The sequence below is a fragment of the Dermacentor albipictus genome, chromosome 7, assembly GCF_038994185.2.
Source record: "Dermacentor albipictus isolate Rhodes 1998 colony chromosome 7, USDA_Dalb.pri_finalv2, whole genome shotgun sequence".
In the NCBI taxonomy this organism is placed as follows: domain Eukaryota; kingdom Metazoa; phylum Arthropoda; class Arachnida; order Ixodida; family Ixodidae; genus Dermacentor; species Dermacentor albipictus.
This window is the reverse complement of record NC_091827.1, coordinates 95,027,521-95,044,997: the sequence shown is the minus strand read 5'-3', so window position 1 is coordinate 95,044,997 and position 17,477 is coordinate 95,027,521. Positions and strand designations below refer to the sequence as shown.

General features: G+C 42.3%; 1 protein-coding gene across 1 annotated transcript in view; it reads right to left on the bottom strand.

The window, feature by feature from the left end:
• LOC135896986 (uncharacterized) overlaps positions 1-14,778 on the bottom strand; it is a 172,952-nt gene extending 158,174 nt beyond the window's left edge. The window contains exon 1 of the mRNA XM_070522531.1: positions 14,463-14,778. The gene's annotated coding sequence lies outside the window, so the exon portion shown is untranslated. The remainder of the gene's footprint in view (positions 1-14,462) is intronic.
• Positions 14,779-17,477: the final 2,699 nt, after the last annotated feature.

Here is a 17,477-nt window from a genome sequence, read left to right as displayed (position 1 = left end):
TGCAGACGACTGCGTTCTGTACCGCATAATTTCTAGTAAGGGTGCCTTCTCCGTTCTTCAATCTGACCTCAAAAATTTCTTCATGGTGTCATACACGGCTTATGAAACTAAACATTACCAAATGAGAAGCAATGGGGGTGTCTCGAAAGATTAACCAATCCTTTTCTCAGAGCTATAACCTTAACGGTTGCCATCTTCAGTTCGTCGACAGCTACAAGTATCTAGGCGCCCGTATCACTAATACCCTGTCATGGCAGAAACATATCCACCGTCCACAAAGCTAACAGTTTGCTTGGTTTTCTTCGGCGAATTTTCCGCCTCGCACCCGTTCCGTTGAAACTACTAGTATATAAACCATTCGTGTGTTCTAAACTAAAGTGCGCTTCACCGATATGGGACCCGTGCACAAGGTCGTTAACAAAGTGCTTGCAATCAGCTCAAAACCAGTCAGCTAGGATTTACTCTCTAATTACTATCGCTTAGCCAGCGTTTCTCGCATGAAGCAAAATCTTGACCTACCTCTCCTTCCTACTAGACGTCGAATTTCCCGCTTATACCTGTTTCATAAAATATACTACGCTAATAATGACCCATTAAAGACACCTTTCGCGTCCGAATCATTTGTCATTCCACATTGACCATCGAATGAAGGTTGGGGTAGCTCAGTGTAAAAGCAATGTATACCTCGAAGCCTTCATCCCGAAAAGAAGTCAAGAATGGAATCGGCTTCCCGCCTCTGTCATCACTATCACAGATCATGATGTGTTCCAGTCGGCTATCTGTGATCATCTGTTGCCTCAATAGCCATTTTTCTTTTTATTATTGCCACTCCTCTTAGTAATACCTGCATGGCATTGAGAATAAATAAATGAAATGAAATGAAATACAAATTGCAACAAGGTATCCAAACCATTATTTTGGATAATTTATTTTCTCTCTTTAAATTTTGTTCGGATACGGGTTCCACACTAAGGCAGCATACTAAAAATTGGCGATACTAAACTTTTATGCGCTGTTATTTTTGCACAGGACGGTACTGCAGTTAATTTTCTTCGCAAGAAACCGAGCATTCGGAAGTCCTTGGCACATGTGTTTTCAATATGAGCATTACAATTCAACGCACTTGTAAAGGTTACACCTAAATATTTTACCGCGTCAGTTATTATCCAATCGTTATCGAATATACTAGAATTGAGCCTAATGATTATCGTTTTGATGAGTCATGGTGATATATTTATTTTTTGTTATGATTAATTTCCGTTCCTCACATGTCAGTCCAACAGTCGATATTGTTTAGCGTAGAATTTATACTAAGCATGTCATCGATTCTTCGCAGGTTCCTTAACGCTTTCGCGCCCATTTCATTAAGGTAATTCCTATTAGGTAGAGCCCATTCTAAATGGGATGTTTTGTTTTCCTGTAAGTTTGTATATTCACACTTGATGACTTTCTTCATGTTTTCACGCTCATCACTGCAAGAAATTTATTTCGCACTAGTATTGTACTCGTTTCCCGGTAATACGCACTTTCATTTGCTTCTCCCAGGGCGTTTGTAATCCTGCATTTTGGTCGATGACTTTTGAGGATTCGGTCGTTCACCTGATATGCGGTCCGTATGGCTCGCCTCCTGGCTGCATTTATTGTCGTTCCTCGAAGGTCTTACGTGCCTCGTTATTTACGTTCATTATCTTCCGTAATGGCCGCTGTTGAGTTTGCCACTGTGCAATGACCCATCGCCGGATGGTGCCCTTTCCGCGCATTACCATTCGCGCATGTTTCACGCTCTGTGACCTATTCCCATTCCATATGTCGTCAGACAGGCCCCTGACGCTCCCAGCGTACTCAGTTGGCATAACTTGGCATGGCATTAAGGCAGCGCCAATTGAAGCGGCTTCAGATTCGCTATCCGACGTAGTTTGCTACTTTATGAATACATATTTTGTTGACAGGAATAATTCCGGATAAAATGAAAGTTGCTAGGGCTTCAGTTATGCATAAAGGGGGTTGAATGTAAAGATGGCTAAAAGATGGCATAATGATGGAATAAAATGGCATAAAGATGGCATAAAGATGGCTTGACTGCAATTCTAACTACAGACCAATATCAGTACTTCCGCTATTTTCCAAATAGCCGAGAAAGTTATAAATTCCTAAATTACTCAGCACTTTTGAAAGCACAACCTAATATCCAAATATCACTACGGATTTCAGCAAGGCATGTCGACTGAGTCAGCATTATTAAACATCAGAGAAAATATTGTAACTAATATAGAAAATCAACTGCACACAATTAGTATTTTCTTAGACTTTAACAAAGCCTTCAATTCTATTAAAGATCCCATACTTTTTGCGAAGACACCCTATTATAGAATAAGAGGATTTCCACTTAGGTTACTGCGTACTTCCTGACTAACCGTACTCAGCTCGTTGTAATTAATAGTGCACAGTCGGATACTGAACTCATAAGTTATGGAGTTCCGCAAGGATATATATTTGGACCAACAATAATCTTGCTGTATATAAACGATATTGCCAGCATCTCCCTGACCACAGACATTGTACAGATATTGACCACAGACATTGTCTCACTCGTAATGTTAATTTATGGCTTGAAAATTTGTCCTGCTGCTTAGGTACAAATAAACTCTTCTTGAACGTTAGGAAAACAAAATGCGTTGCGTTTTCATTCAATAATAACGCAGTTCACCTTGATAGCTCTATAACGTTGAAATCTTATACATTAGAGCAGGCTTCAGAATTCAAGTTTTTAGGGGTACTATTTCATGAAAATCTTCGGTTGACAAGTCACTTCAATTTTATAAAACGTATCATTGCTAAAAAAATAGAATGCTAAATAGACTTTGGACATTGTTGCCAATAAGAATGAACGGCAACCTTATTTTAGCACAATACACTCTCGTATACAGTATAGTCTACTAGTTTGGGGGAGGCTACATCAAAGTATCATTTGGAACGTTTATACATACCGCAGAAGAAATGTATACGATTCATTCAAAACCTATCTAGTCGTGACTGTACATCCCTATACTTTACCGAGAACCGGATACTTCATATAGAATTGCTGTATAAACAGCGTTCGTTGGAATTGCTTTTTCCGGAATTGAAAGCAAATCATGAGCTGTTCTGTCATGCATATACAAATACGGAGACACCATATAATTTCAGAGGGTTCGAGGGGGTACTCCTCCTTAAATGTTCATTCGTGCGCGTGTATGTATGTACATGCGAACTAAAAATTTGGAGGTCCCCCTCTCCGGCAACACCAATCGTTCGAGCGCAGCCTGCATTCAAAAGTGTCATCTTACTCAGTGCTTGTGGGCAATTGCTGCCTGTAGCTCGTGACCAGCAGACAGAAAAGCAAATGGAACCCCGCGCGGCATTTGCCTCCTGCGCCCGAGGAGTGGCTTCACTCTAGAGCAGGAGCACAAGCGTGGACCTATGCGCAACCCTTATCCCCACGGGAGCATATGCAGGGACACTAATAATTAGCTGACAATCGTGATCGTCGATCACACCTCTCCAATGTGGCGACGCACGAATTCAGTTTATTCGACACGAGGGAAACCATATTTCATCTATGCTAAAGTTATGCCAACTGAGTACGCTGGGAGCGTCAGGGGCCTGTCTGACGACATATGGAATGGGAATAGGTCACAGAACGTGAAACATGCACGAATGGTAAGCGCGGAAAGGTCACCATCCAGCGATGGGTCATTGCACAGTGGCAAACTCAGCAGCGGCCATTACGGAAGATAATGAACGTAAATAACGAGGCAGGTAAGACCTTCGACGAACGACAATAAATGCAGCCAGGAGGCGAGCCATACGGACCGCATATCAGGTGAACGACCGAATCCTCAAAAGTCATCGACCAAAATGCAGGATTACAAACGCCCTGGGAGAAGCAAATGAAAGTGCGTATTACCGGGAAACGAGTACAATACTAGTGCGAAATAAATTTCTTGCAGTGATGAGCGTGAAAACATGAAGAAAGTCATCAAGTGTGAATATACAAACTTACAGGAAAACAAAACATCCCATTTAGAATGGGCTCTACCTAATAGGAATTACCTTAATGAAATGGGCGCGAAAGCGTTAAGGAACCTGCGAAGAATCGATGACATGCTTAGTATAAATTCTACGCTAAACAATATCGACTGTTGGACTGACATGTGAGGAACGGAAATTAATCATAACAAAAAATAAATATATCACCATGACTCATCAAAACGATAATCATTAGGCTCAATTCTAGTATATTCGATAACGATTGGATAATAACTGACGCGGTAAAATATTTAGGTGTAACCTTTACAAGTGCGTTGAATTGTAATGCTCATATTGAAAACACATGTGCCAAGGACTTCCGAATGCTCGGTTTCTTGCGAAGAAAATTAACTGCAGTACCGTCCTGTGCAAAAATAACAGCGCATAAAAGTTTAGTATCGCCAATTTTTAGTATGCTGCCTTAGTGTGGAACCCGTATCCGAACAAAATTTAAAGAGAGAAAATAAATTATCCAAAATAATGGTTTGGATACCTTGTTGCAATTTGTATTTCATTTCATTTCATTTATTTATTCTCAATGTCGTACAGGTATTACAATGAGGAGTGGCAATATTAAAAGGAAAATGGCTAGTGAGGCAACACATGATCACAGATAGCCGAATTGAACACATCATGACCTGTGATAGTGACGATAGTGGAGGGAAGCCGATTCCATTCTTGAATTCTTTTCGGGATTAAGGCTTGGAGGTATACATTGCTTTTATACTGAGCTACCCCACCCTTCATTCGATGGTCAATATGGAATGACAAATGCCTCGGACGCGAAAGAAAGTGTAATTTCTAGGTCATTATTAGTGTAGTATATTTTACGAAACAGGTATAAGCGGGAAATTCGACGTCGAGCAGGGAGGAGAGGTAGGTCAAGATTTTGCTTCGTGCGAGAAACTCTGGCTAAGCTATAGTAATTAGAGACTAATACCTAGCTGACCGGTTTCGTACTGATTGCAAGCACTTTGTTAGCGACCTTGTGCACGGGTCCCATATCGGTGAAGCGCACTTTAGTTTAGAACACACGAATGGTTTATATAATAGTAGTTTCAACGGAATATGTGCGAGTCGGAAATTCGCCGAAGAAAACCAAAGGAACTGTTAGCTTTGTCGACGGTGAATATGTTTCTTCCATGACAGGTTATTAGTGATATGGACGTCTAGATACTTGTAGCTGTCGACCAACTGAAGATGGCAACCATTAAGGCTATAGCTCTGAGAAAAGGATTGGTTAATCTTTCGAGACACCCTCATTGCTTTACATTTGGTAATGTTTAGTTTCATAAGCCATATATGACACCATGAAGAATTTTTTTTAGGTCAGATTGAAGAACGGAGAAGTCACCCTGATGAAAAATTACGTGGTACAGAACGCAGTCGTCTTCAAAGAGCCTTTTGTTAGAAGTAACAGAATCAGGCAGGTGAATAATATAAATTAGAAAAATGAGGGACCTAAGGACTGACCCCTGAGGAACACCGGACGTTGCATTGCAGGATTTAGAGTCATGGTCATTAACAGAAACGTACTGTGTTCTATTCTGCAAGAAACATTCAATCCAATTAAACAAGATACATTCAAGATGGAGTGCGTTTAGTTTCAGCAATAGTAGTTGATGTGAGACGGTATCGAAAGCTTTCGTGAAGTCAACGAAGATGCAGTCAATAACTGAAGCTCGATTTAAAGCGGAGGACAAATAATTAGTAAAGGGTAATAATTGAGTCTAACAAGAACAATGTTAACAAAAACCATGCTGCTGTGACGCAAGAGAATTAGTAGACTCGAGATAACTAATCAGGTTGCACTAGATTGTGTGCTCTAGTTACTGCATGGAACAGAAGTTAAGGAGATCGGCCGGTAGCTTAAGGGGCTATGTATATCACTAGACTTGTGGACTGGATTAACCTTCGCCCTCTTCCAGTCGTGCAGATGTGTGAACTCTCCAAAGACTGTAAAAATATGACAAGAAGCAGATGAATACGCTACATTTCTCTTAAGGAATTTGGGAATAATGGCGTCAACGCCTGCCGATGAGGAGAGTTTACCTTTTTTAGTCGAACTGCCGTATTTTTCGCGATTCTATGCACCCCCGATTCTTCGCACCCCCGCCCCCCCCCCGTCTTTATTTTCAAGAAGATGTTAGGAAAAAAGTTTGCATACGAATCTAAGACCCCCCCCCCCCCTATTTGCTAATAAGAGTGCGTAGCCAATGCCGCCAAACGCGCTTGCTCACTCTGGAATCATTGCTCGGTGGGCCTGCAGGGACGCGGTCGATGCTTCTGTTGGACGCGTTTTGCGGCCATCTGACCCCGGAGGTAAAGACAAAGCTTCGGAACATCGATAGCGACGTGGTTGTGATTCCGGGTGGCATGACGCCAGTGCTGCAACCCTTCGACGTTTCAGTCAACAAGCCCTTCAAAGCCGATCTCCGACAGGAGTACGAAAAGTGGGTGTGAAACCCTGAGCGGAAGAAGACGCCGACGGGAAAGCTGCAGAAATCGTCCCCATCAACCATCGCAAAGTGGATCTCGGACGCGTGGAACAGGGTCCAAGTGGACGTTGTCGTCAAATCATTTAGGAAGTGCTGGATCACAAGCGACTTCGACGGAACAGAAGACGACGTGCTTTGGGATACCGAGAGCAGTGGTTCAAGCGGTGCGACGAACTCGAGTGGCAGTGATAGTCACTGGGCATCCTACACAAGCGGTGGGTTCACTGTCTGCACCGATTTTTTTTTTTTAGTGTTTGCAAAACAAAATGTTATTTCTCGCACCTATCTCGTCGTGATGTCACAGCGAAAAGAGGGAGGGGGGGGTCATTCTAGATTTTTCTAATCTGAGCAGCCCCCCCCCCCCTCACCTTGGGCATCGCGATCGTGAAACAAAGGAGGTGCTTCGCATCAAGTAAATATGGTTTATATGCCATGAACGTCGATAAAATCGGCTGCATCTCAAGGTACGTAAAGGCGCGTGCCGACCGGGAAGTAGCAATTAGAGTGTCAGGAAAAGATAGCGAATATTTGTTGTTAACAACCATCGAGGAAAGCTCACGGGGGACAGGAAATCCAGCGTCAGTTTTCACAACAATTTCTTTAGGATTGCGTATGTCGATAACGTTCCAAAACTTCTTAGGCTTCGTTGTGAGCAGATGTGGTAGTGTTTCAAAAAAAGGGAAATTCTTGGCTGAGCGGATGACCATATTATACTCAGATGTGATAGCTTCGTAGACAGCTTTTGCTTTGGTCTCCCCAGACAGCTTGAAGAGTCGAAAATGCGTTTTTTCTTGTTAAGAAGCCGTTTTAAAATCAAGTTACACAAAGGAGCCCGATTGCATAGAGATAATATGCGAGTCGGAACATACTTTTGAATTCGTGATTCAACGTTGTTCTTGAAAAGGAGCCAGTTTTCTGCGAAAGACCTTTCCGAGAACTGTGGAAAAAATAAATCGGCAGAACTTTGTAAGTCGTTATTGATCGAGAAAAAGATCTGCTTGATGCTAGCCATGAATTTTCTTAGTTTATTAGACGATGGGGCAAGCTTAAGGGGATTGCAAATTGAATCACGGAATGATCGCTTAAATCAGGTATAATCGATAATTAAAAAATTGAATCAGGAGATTTGGTGAAGGCGAGGTCAAGTATGTTGGAAGAACTTGCTGTGACACGTGTAGGCACCTCAACAAATTCGATGAGGCCAGAGGTCGAATATATATCAAGAAAGGTTGAACATTGGGATGAGGATTGAGTCACTGATGGGAAGTCGACAGCCCAGTCAATGCCAAGGAAATTGAAATCACCGAGCAAGACTATTCGTGCTGCTGGATATTGAAGAACGATTCGGTTAAGACAGTCGAATAGTTCATTGCAAAATGTGGATGTGCTATCACGTAGTCGACAGCAAGCGGCACATATAACGTTTTTCTCATTCATGTGAATATAACAGCGCAGCAAAATCTGCAAGGGCACGTGTATATCGAAAGAGGTGATATCAGATGAAACAGCGATCAAGGTCCCACCGCCACGTCGTCCTATTCGGTCATTTCTTCAAATATTGTAAACCTTACTGCAGGCGAAAAATTCCGAATTTTCACTTTTACCTCGAAAGCCAGGTCTCGAATAAAACAACAATATCTGCATTACACGTGTCAATCAGCGCAGAAAGGGCATCGCGCGTATTCATGATGGAGCGGGTGTTACTGAACAGCACAGAGTAATTGTTGTGATGGTGATTCTGCACGGCCGCGCGATGCTAACTCGAAACGGTGGATGGGGTATTCAAAGGGAAATTTATTGCGCTGCTGCCTACATTACCGCTGGCAGTAGCAATACTGTTCTGCTGAAGTTCATAAACAGCACGGTTTAAGAGCAATATACGTAGCACGTTTTGTTGATGAACAATTCGTTGTACCTGAGATGATACAACTGACCGGAGATCTTCCCAAACACAATTAACCTATTCCTAGTTATTCTAGATGCCCGACAGAAGTCAACTTGAATAGATATCTCAAATCCTTTCAGTTCCCCCTTTTGTGTTAATATTTTTTTAACTTTAATTCATGCCAGTTTCACTAACATGGTCGACATTTCTTATTCATACCGGCCTCTAAGCGATGCGCATGTTGAATTTCCTCTTCGCTTAAGTGCAGCAGGAAAAATTGCAGGAGAATTGAACAAACCCTTTTTTCTGTTACCGTCCAAGTTTCAAAGGTACTATCGGCGGTACCATAGAAAATCAAGTTATCTCTCCTTGACCTGTCCTCAAAATCGTCCAGACGAGATTGCACCGATGCATTCTCACTTTTCATGGTTTCGGTAATAATGCCTCGGATATGAGCAGGTTCCTGCTGAGTTTCCAGTGCAGCTACTTTCTGCTCTACAGACGCTAATCTTGCATTCATTCTTGTAAAACACTCCTAAAGTAATTTTTGGTTGGCTTTCATTGCAGTAAGGGTTGAGATTAGCTCATCGTGACGCACATGTATTTTACTAGCAAGAGAGTTAATGGCATCGAGAACCAGGTAAGTGCTTCAATTGAGATCAGGATCATGGTTAAGCTCTATGTCTCTGGAGATCACAAGCAACTTTGTAACATGCACACTGTCGGTAGAATAACACCTCAAAATGTCCGGGCATGGGACGAGTAGCAGTGCGCGATTGCTAGAGCGCTTGCAGTAAAGGGAAGTCGAGTTAGCAACCTGGATGTAAAACAAGAATGGTCTCAGCAAGGACTGCGCCATTGCTACCGTCCCATGCACACTGACGAGGGTCGTCATTGTTGGCCTATATATATGCGCACCACAGGGTGATGCATGCGTCGATGCCGTTGGTTTGAGGGAAAGATCCGGTGCTAAGATTCCGCTGACATTTCCAAGGTGCACATACGAAGAAGGGAACAGTAAACTGCCGCTTGACGCAAAGGTCGGGTTTCCAGCAATGCAGGGCGTATTACACGCTCCGTCGGATGCGTTGCAGGCGCGAACAGGAAACAGCCTGATTAGAATACACGGCGTTCTTTTGGGGCCGCGCACAAGCCAAAGCCTTCGACACCCTCAACCGCTTGTTAACAGCGCCCCCGATATTAGACTATATTTGGGGGGGGGACAATCTGCCCAAATTCAAGTTCACACAGACGCCACTGGTCGTGCCATAGATGCTGTCCTCATCCAACAGCAAAATGAAGTCGAGCGCGACATTGCGTAAGCCAGTCACCTCTTGTCTCTTTCAGAGCGCAATTTTTCTATCGTCAAGCGCGAGTTCCTCGTTCTGCCGTGTGCTGAGGCTAAAGCTCGCATTTTCTTGTTTGGTCGCCCATTTTCGGCCATCATGGACCACCACGCCCTGTGCTGGCTATCGTCACTGAAAGACCATACTGGCCGACTTGGTCGCTGGGCACATGTACTTCAGGAGTATTCTTTCGTTGGGAAGTACAAGTCCGGCTACTTGCATCTGGACGCCGACTGCTTGTCTCGTCATCCCGCGGATCCTCATGACAACGGCGAAAAGGATGCCAACACTTGATTTCTGGCGGTTTCTTAATTTCGCGACATTGTTACTGAACAGCGAAAGGACGACTTTTGCCTGTAGATCATTAAGCGTTTAATTCTTTATCAACGGAACATCAGCTCTGATAGACCATATATTTACTGCTACATTTGTCAATCGTCATCTCCGTTTTGTTGTTCTTGCTTAGCTCCACAACGCACTGACTGTCGGACTTCTTGGCGCCTTCCGCACCTACGACATAGTTCGAGTTCGGTTCACCTTCCCAGGCCTTTGCCTGGGAAGATGAACCGGCTTAGGACTGGCTGAAGGTGAACTTGCTTAGGATGGGAGACACTGATGAGGACTTACTTGCATTTCATTTCATTTCATTTCATTTCATTTTCATTTCATTTATTGATACTGTGAGTCCCATCAGGGATTGTAACAGGAAGGGCTGTATGTTATACAAAGGAACATGGTATAAGGTGTTACTTACTAAATCTTATACAATAAAAAACTTGGGCATATAACAATTTGATTAGGGGATTATACAAGAGAATAAATAGAACTGAGAGGTTATGACAAAGGTAATTGCAGTTACAGAGACCAGTTACAAGGTCAGTATTGACGTAATAACAATCGCGCAACAATCAAGGTTACAATAATGCCAACAAGAAAAGAAATGTATTGCATCATTGCCGTGATTATAGTCAAGCACAAACACAGTTAAAATAATAAGGCAACAAGGAACTACGTAAATAATGTGAATAATGTGAAGAATTATTGCTGCAATGCGTATAGTTGATGCGCAATCAGGGTACCAAACGTATCTAAAGATGAGCTGTCAGTGGTACTTGTGCTAAGATTATTCCATTCGCGTGTCGCCCTTGGAAAAAAAGAGTATTTGAAAATATCAGTGTGGAATGGAAATTCGCTTAATGTGTGTGTGTGTTTATGGCGAGTTATTCTATTCGAGAACGTTGTTATGTATTTCATAATAGGCAGTTTAAGTTGATTGTGTATTAACTGATACATGATTTTTAGTCTTGCAAGCTTAGCTCTGTTATGCATGGTTAGGAGTTCTGCCCGTTTCAGTAATGCTGTTGGTGAGTCTGTGATGGAGTGTTTATTATATATGCATCTCAGCGCTTTTCGCTGTACCACTTCAAGTTTTTTGATCAGTTTGTTAGTAAAGGGGAACCAAATGGTGTTGGCGTACTCTAGAACCGGTCTTATGAGTGTTTTATATGCGATTAACTTTCTTTCGGATGGTGCTAGTTTAAGGCTTCTGTTAATGAAGAAGAGCTGTCTTATTGCGGTTGATGTGATATTGTTAACGTGAGAATCCCACCTGAAGTCAGATGTTAGTGTCACACCAAGGTACTTATGCTCATGAACAGATACAAGAGGAATGTTGTTAATGGTGTACTGGAAGGCTGATGTATGTTTTTTTTTCTGGTTATAGATAATAGAACAGACTTTTTTAGATTTATATCCATCTGCCAGTCTTGCACCACTGGGAAACTGCTGTTATGGCGTTATTTAAAGTTCTATGGTCATCAAGGCAGTTAATTTTCTGGAAAAGAACGCAGTCATCTGCAAAAAGTTTGATATTCTGTGAAGCATATGCGGGTAAGTCATTAATAAAGATTAAGAATAATACTGGGGCTAAGACACTTCCTTGGGGTACTCCTGATGTAACGTTAGTTGTCGCGGACCTCTCGTTGTTAATTTCAACAAATTGTGTGCGATTACTAAGATAGTTTTTGATCCAATCAAGGATAGGGCCGCTTCCCAAAGTTAGTTCTAGTTTTGCAAGAAGTTTAGTGTGTGACACGCGGTCAACTGCCTTCGAAAAGTCTAAAAATATGAGGTCTATTTGTTTCTGGTTATCAATGCTCTTGGATATGTCATGTGTTAATTCAATTAATTGCGTAATAGTAGAAAGGCCTTTACGAAAGCCGTGCTGACAAGGGGTTAGGATATCATTTACGTCTAGATATGCGTTTACGTGTTTTAAAATAATATGTTCTAATATCTTGCATACTGTACTGGTTAATGATATGGGCCTGTAGTTTGAAGGATCAGATTTATTTCCTGATTTGTGTATAGGTGTTATTTTGGCAGTTTTCCATTCCGTAGGAAGGGTGCAGGTGGTTAATGATTTGTTAAAAAGGAGTATTAGGAATTTTGCCATCGACTCGGCATATCGATGAAGAAATATGTTAGGGATGTTATCTGGCCCTGGTCCTTTTTTTGTGTCGAGAGTTAGTAAAAGATTTAGTACTCCTGTTTCTGTTATAGTTAATGGTTCCATCTTCACACCAGTGCCGGAGGTTATTCCTGGTAGTTCTCCATTATCAGATGTAAAAATAGAGCAGAAATAATTATTCAAAGAAGTCGCAGCGTTTTTGTTATCCGCAGGAGATGTCGTTCTTTCGTCTCGTTTTTTAGGGTTTAAATAACGCCAGAATTTTTCGGGAGAATTCTTTATAAAGTTAGGAAGTGTGTTTGTAAAATAGTGTGATTTGGCCTTTTTAATTTTGGATTTCAAATCATCCATGGCGTAAGTTAATTGTTGAGCAGTTCGTTGTGAGGGATGAGATTTTTTATTTATTCTGATTCGGCGAACTTTCCTTTTTGCATGAATAACGGTCCGAGTTATCCAGGGGTTATGTTTATGAGTTTTCTTAGTTTTCAAAGGGACGTAGTTACTGATGCAGTATGACACAACGGACTTAAATTCGTGCCATAAAATTTCTATATCTGTGTTTCCATCATGTGCGAGTTGTTTGAATCACGATAGTTGAAATGACAGTGTATCAATGATGCTTGTATCATCAGCTCTGTTGTAGTCTTTGTACGTAATTGTTGATTGTGAAGAGGGTAGCGAATCTTGATACGGCACCTCACACAATACTAGTTTGTGATCTGACAAGCCGGTTGAAACTTCGAATTTAGCGTTATGGGTGGGGAAATGATTGCTTAAAAATACTAGGTCTAAAATGTTAGAACTGGATCCTTGTACACGCGTGGGTTCAGTTATTATCTGGGTTAGGTTAAAAGAGAGCATAATGTCAAAAAGAATATCTGCGCAAGGTGAACGGTGATGTAGTGTGTGCCAGTTGATATCAGGGAGATTAAAGTCGCCTAGTAATATGAGCTTGGTGCTCTTCACATGCTGCTGCATATACACGTGCAATGATTGCAACACATTCAAATCAGTAGAAGGACTACGGTAAATGCATCCAACAATGAAGGTGGTAGTGGCAAAGCAAAGTTTGCAAAATACAGCTTCAACCCCCTCAACGTCAGGCAACCTAACGTACGGAATTTCCTTTTTTATCAAAATATCAACGCCACCGCCTCGTGTTGGCCGATCTTTACGAATAATGACGTAGTTTGGGGGAGTAATTTCGATGTCTTTGACGTCTTTGGTTAGCCAAGTCTCTGTTATGCCTATAAATTCCGGTTTGAAAGCTATTAATATTGATTCGAGGGGTCCGAGCTTACTACTAACACTGCGAGCGTTAACATTACCGAATGTTATTTTGGATGTTAGGGACGGCGGGGACGCAAGGTTCGCGTACCGACGTCCTGGTTTTTTGTATCGCTTGAAGTGGACGTAATGGGGGTCACCTCATTATTTTCCTCGTCCCAAGAATACAGGCAACTATTTATCTTTAGTTTGTCGTAGACCAGGACCACTTTATCACCGGATTCCTTCCTTGTTTTTCCATATTGCCATAGCTTCTTCCTAATATCTCGAACTCGCGGTGAGAAGTCTTCGCTGATGGCGTAATCAGTATCCTTGAGTTTTTTACAGTTACGCAAAATTTTTGTTTTGTCTCGGAAGTCTAGGGGCTTAAAGATTATTGGTCTTGTTTTGTTTGTCATTGGTTTGCCTAGTCTGTGGATGCGTTCCATTGCCACTGCTTCTAACTTCAAGGTATGCCTAATGACCTTTTCATTCACCGCGCGTTCCAGAGATTCGGTATTTTCTTCTGTATCTTCCTGCATACCATACACAATAAGGTTCGACCTTCTGCATCTATTCTCTAGATCGTCTAGCCTTAATTCCAAGGACGATACAGTTTTTTGAAGGCTAGCGATTTGTTTAGTGCAAGCTGAAACATTGTATTCAAGGCATGATAGTCGTTCTAGTTTTTTTTATATTGATGGCAGTCGTTCCTCCTTTATTGTCTTTATATCAGCGGCGATTTGAGTTAACTGTTTGGCAAGGCTCGAAAGGTCAGGCCCGGGATTTGTCTCGACATCTCCGGCAAGCAATAACAATTTTGCTAGGTACACTATGTCATACAGAGAATCAAGAAGCACCGTAGGGCACGGCAGCACGACGAGACAGCGCTCACTAGAGCGAAAACACTTTCCAAAACGTATTCTTACCTGCATAAAGAAGACAAGCGGGTGAGCCATCTGCGTGCGCGCTCTGCTGCCGTGCCCTTTGGTAAGTGCTGGGTCGTCGCCGGCTTTTATGCTCCGGGTAAGGTGAGGGGCCGTGCTGGATGGCTTCAAGAATCTTCTTCCGCTGGAGGTAGACGATGACGGGTTCCCTTCCGCAAATGGTAGGAAAGGAAACGACGAAAAGGTGTCGTTCTGAAGCACATGCGCGTCGAGAATCACGAAAGGCTGATTTGGTTCTTGGTGTTCCGCTGGTATCAGCAGCAGGCTGGCAATAATCTGCATAAAGAAGACAAGCGGGTGAGCCATCTGCGTGCGCGCTCTGCTGCCGTGCCCTTTCAATTTCAATTTCAATTCAATTTCAATTTCTCTTCCAGAGAAAAAAGCATCCTCAATATATTGTGGCGTGTATGAACACAGGCTGTGAAACCTTTACTCAATGTTGAGCGTGAGATCGAATGGACTTGCCTGTTTGTTCCCTACTTGCCGCGCAGTCGTAAATGGTGATATGCATTTTCGACGATATAAAGACTCGCATTAGCTTGTACTGTATTCTTCGCCTGGCAACAAAATCACTCAATGCGTGTGTCTAGCGCCCGATGTCTGATAGGTGAGCCCACAGTTCATCGCATTCATTCAATATTTCTGGCGGCATCGTGATTCAAGCTTTTCGCAAACACAATTAGCGTCGTTTTAAACAACTGAAATCGTCACATCAATGCCTGAACGCAGCCATTCAGCAATTGATTGCAGCTATGTATTGATGGTTCTGCAATATTCAGATACCACGGAACATTAACGAGATAGCGTGAGATCACTCAGCAGTACGAAAGGAAATACGTGCTCATATGTGGCCGGTTTCCGGATAAAACCGACCTGAGGCGTACATCTTATTTTATTGCAGCGCAGGAGCAACAGCCAGGACAAGAGAAAGGCAGATTTGACGCACACAGGGCTCCACAGAGCCCGTTGAACGAGAAATGAAGTCTATGAAGACAGCTATAAGGGCTTCTTCTCACGTCATATCTTATTGTGTCAAATTTGCCTGTCTGTTGTCCTAGCCGTTGAGCTTGCACTACAATACGATTTGCCGTGCCAACAAGCCCCTACAGCTATCCTCGTCGACTCAGGCGTATAATTGCATGACTGTGGTTGTGGCTGTTGTTGTGACGTTGGTTAATGGTTAGGACACCATCTTTAGCTGTGTATATCTGCCGTTTGGATATGTGGATACCCCATTACGTAGAAACATAATTTTCTCCGCGAGTACATGTTCACACTATGGCACTTCCATTATCTGATATAATATGACAGCGCATTTACACTAATAGAAGAACACTAAGAGTAACACTGCTGTCACTGCAGTCACATGACACGGTAAAACTGAGTTGCTGGCCTAAAACAGCATGCTCTTTAGCGCGATGCTGGCTTCATGGAGGGTAGCGGCCATTGTTGTCACAAATAACGAACACAGTGGTATAGGGTCCCCATTAAGATAATTCTAAATTATTCACACTTTCCTTATGCACGTAATTGTGGGAAAAACGTCCTTATGTTAAAGACTAAGTTTTTCCTATTTCCGAGTAAAAAGAAACGCTTGTCAAGCTGCACAGCGATACCGCCACTACGCGGTCACTCATGGTACCGTAACTCCTTATAACTGAAGTTGATCACGATCCTGTTTTGACAGAGAATCGAAAAATAAGTTGAATGTTTTCCCGTATGGTAAAGCTCTGAAGTAGAGCCACAATAATTAGATACGTTAACTTGGTTGTACAGCAATACTGTCAATTTTATGAGCAGTACGACAATGGCAGGGAGTCAAACTGCACAACCACAGAGCCAGCCAAACATGAAAAAAATGCGCCATCGAAGTACCGGTGCCCCAACTGCGTTCTGCGCGTCTTTCACGTACAATAAGGGAGTGCCGTATGTTCCGCGCAAGATGGTGATATTGGAGGGCAATATATCACTTGTTCTCAGCAGTAAGAGCATTTCGTTACGAAACAATCGACCCAAATTGTTCCCAGCGAATCGCCCGTGGTATACATTTCAACACGCACACATTGGCCGCCCATTCACACCAACAAGCCGACGGTGTCGCCCCGTTAGCCCCACCTTGTAGCCAATACTAGATGACTTCTTGAACAATACATATTTTTGACACGTCGCACAGCTAAGTTTTTTTGGCTAGAATATTAGAACTCTACAATACATGCATCAAATATCGGAAGGCAAATCAAATGATTCGCATAATTTTTGTATTTTTTGCTGTTTTTAGAGCTAAGATGTATAGTGCCATTTACGACTTCTAGCAGGTGAAGTTGCATACCCTACCTATACAATTGAAGCGAATTTTTGGGATGACACCTGTCCTAAAATATTCGTTCCCAATATGTGTGGTCAGCAACGCTCGAGTTTCAGTCATTTTTCCAACAACACCGCAAGCAACGTTTCGTTTAGAAAGTCAGTGAAGCAAGAAGGAATCTTTATTGAATATTTACCCGTACATATCTCAATGGTGGTTGCTTGCTCAAAACAGGTTCTATCTATGGATGACTTGGAAATTCATTGGCCGCAAGTTGGAAGTTGCCATATATACTTTTAGAACTTAGCAAATGAAATTTTACTTTTCTATTATGCATGTCTATTTTGTGGAAATATTGCGTTCCCCTTTGGGTAATCGAGACAAAATGCTAGAAGCTTACTACCTGCCATAGGCGATTTAAAAAAATTAAGTATGTGTAAAAAGCTGCGTGGTATATATTAAAACAAAGAGTCAGGAGTGAACTACGACTAGTCGTAAATGTGTCAACGTGTTCGCCCAAAATATTACAAGACAAAAGTAAAACATTAAGTGGAAGCAAATGTCAAATATTATGTGTAAAGAAATGGCGAACCAGTCAGAGCAATGCCAACGCGATAGTTTTGTTCGGCAGGCACGTCGTCATGCCATGGAGGACCAGCAAGAAGGGCCGCTGACTTTTTCTGACATGTCAA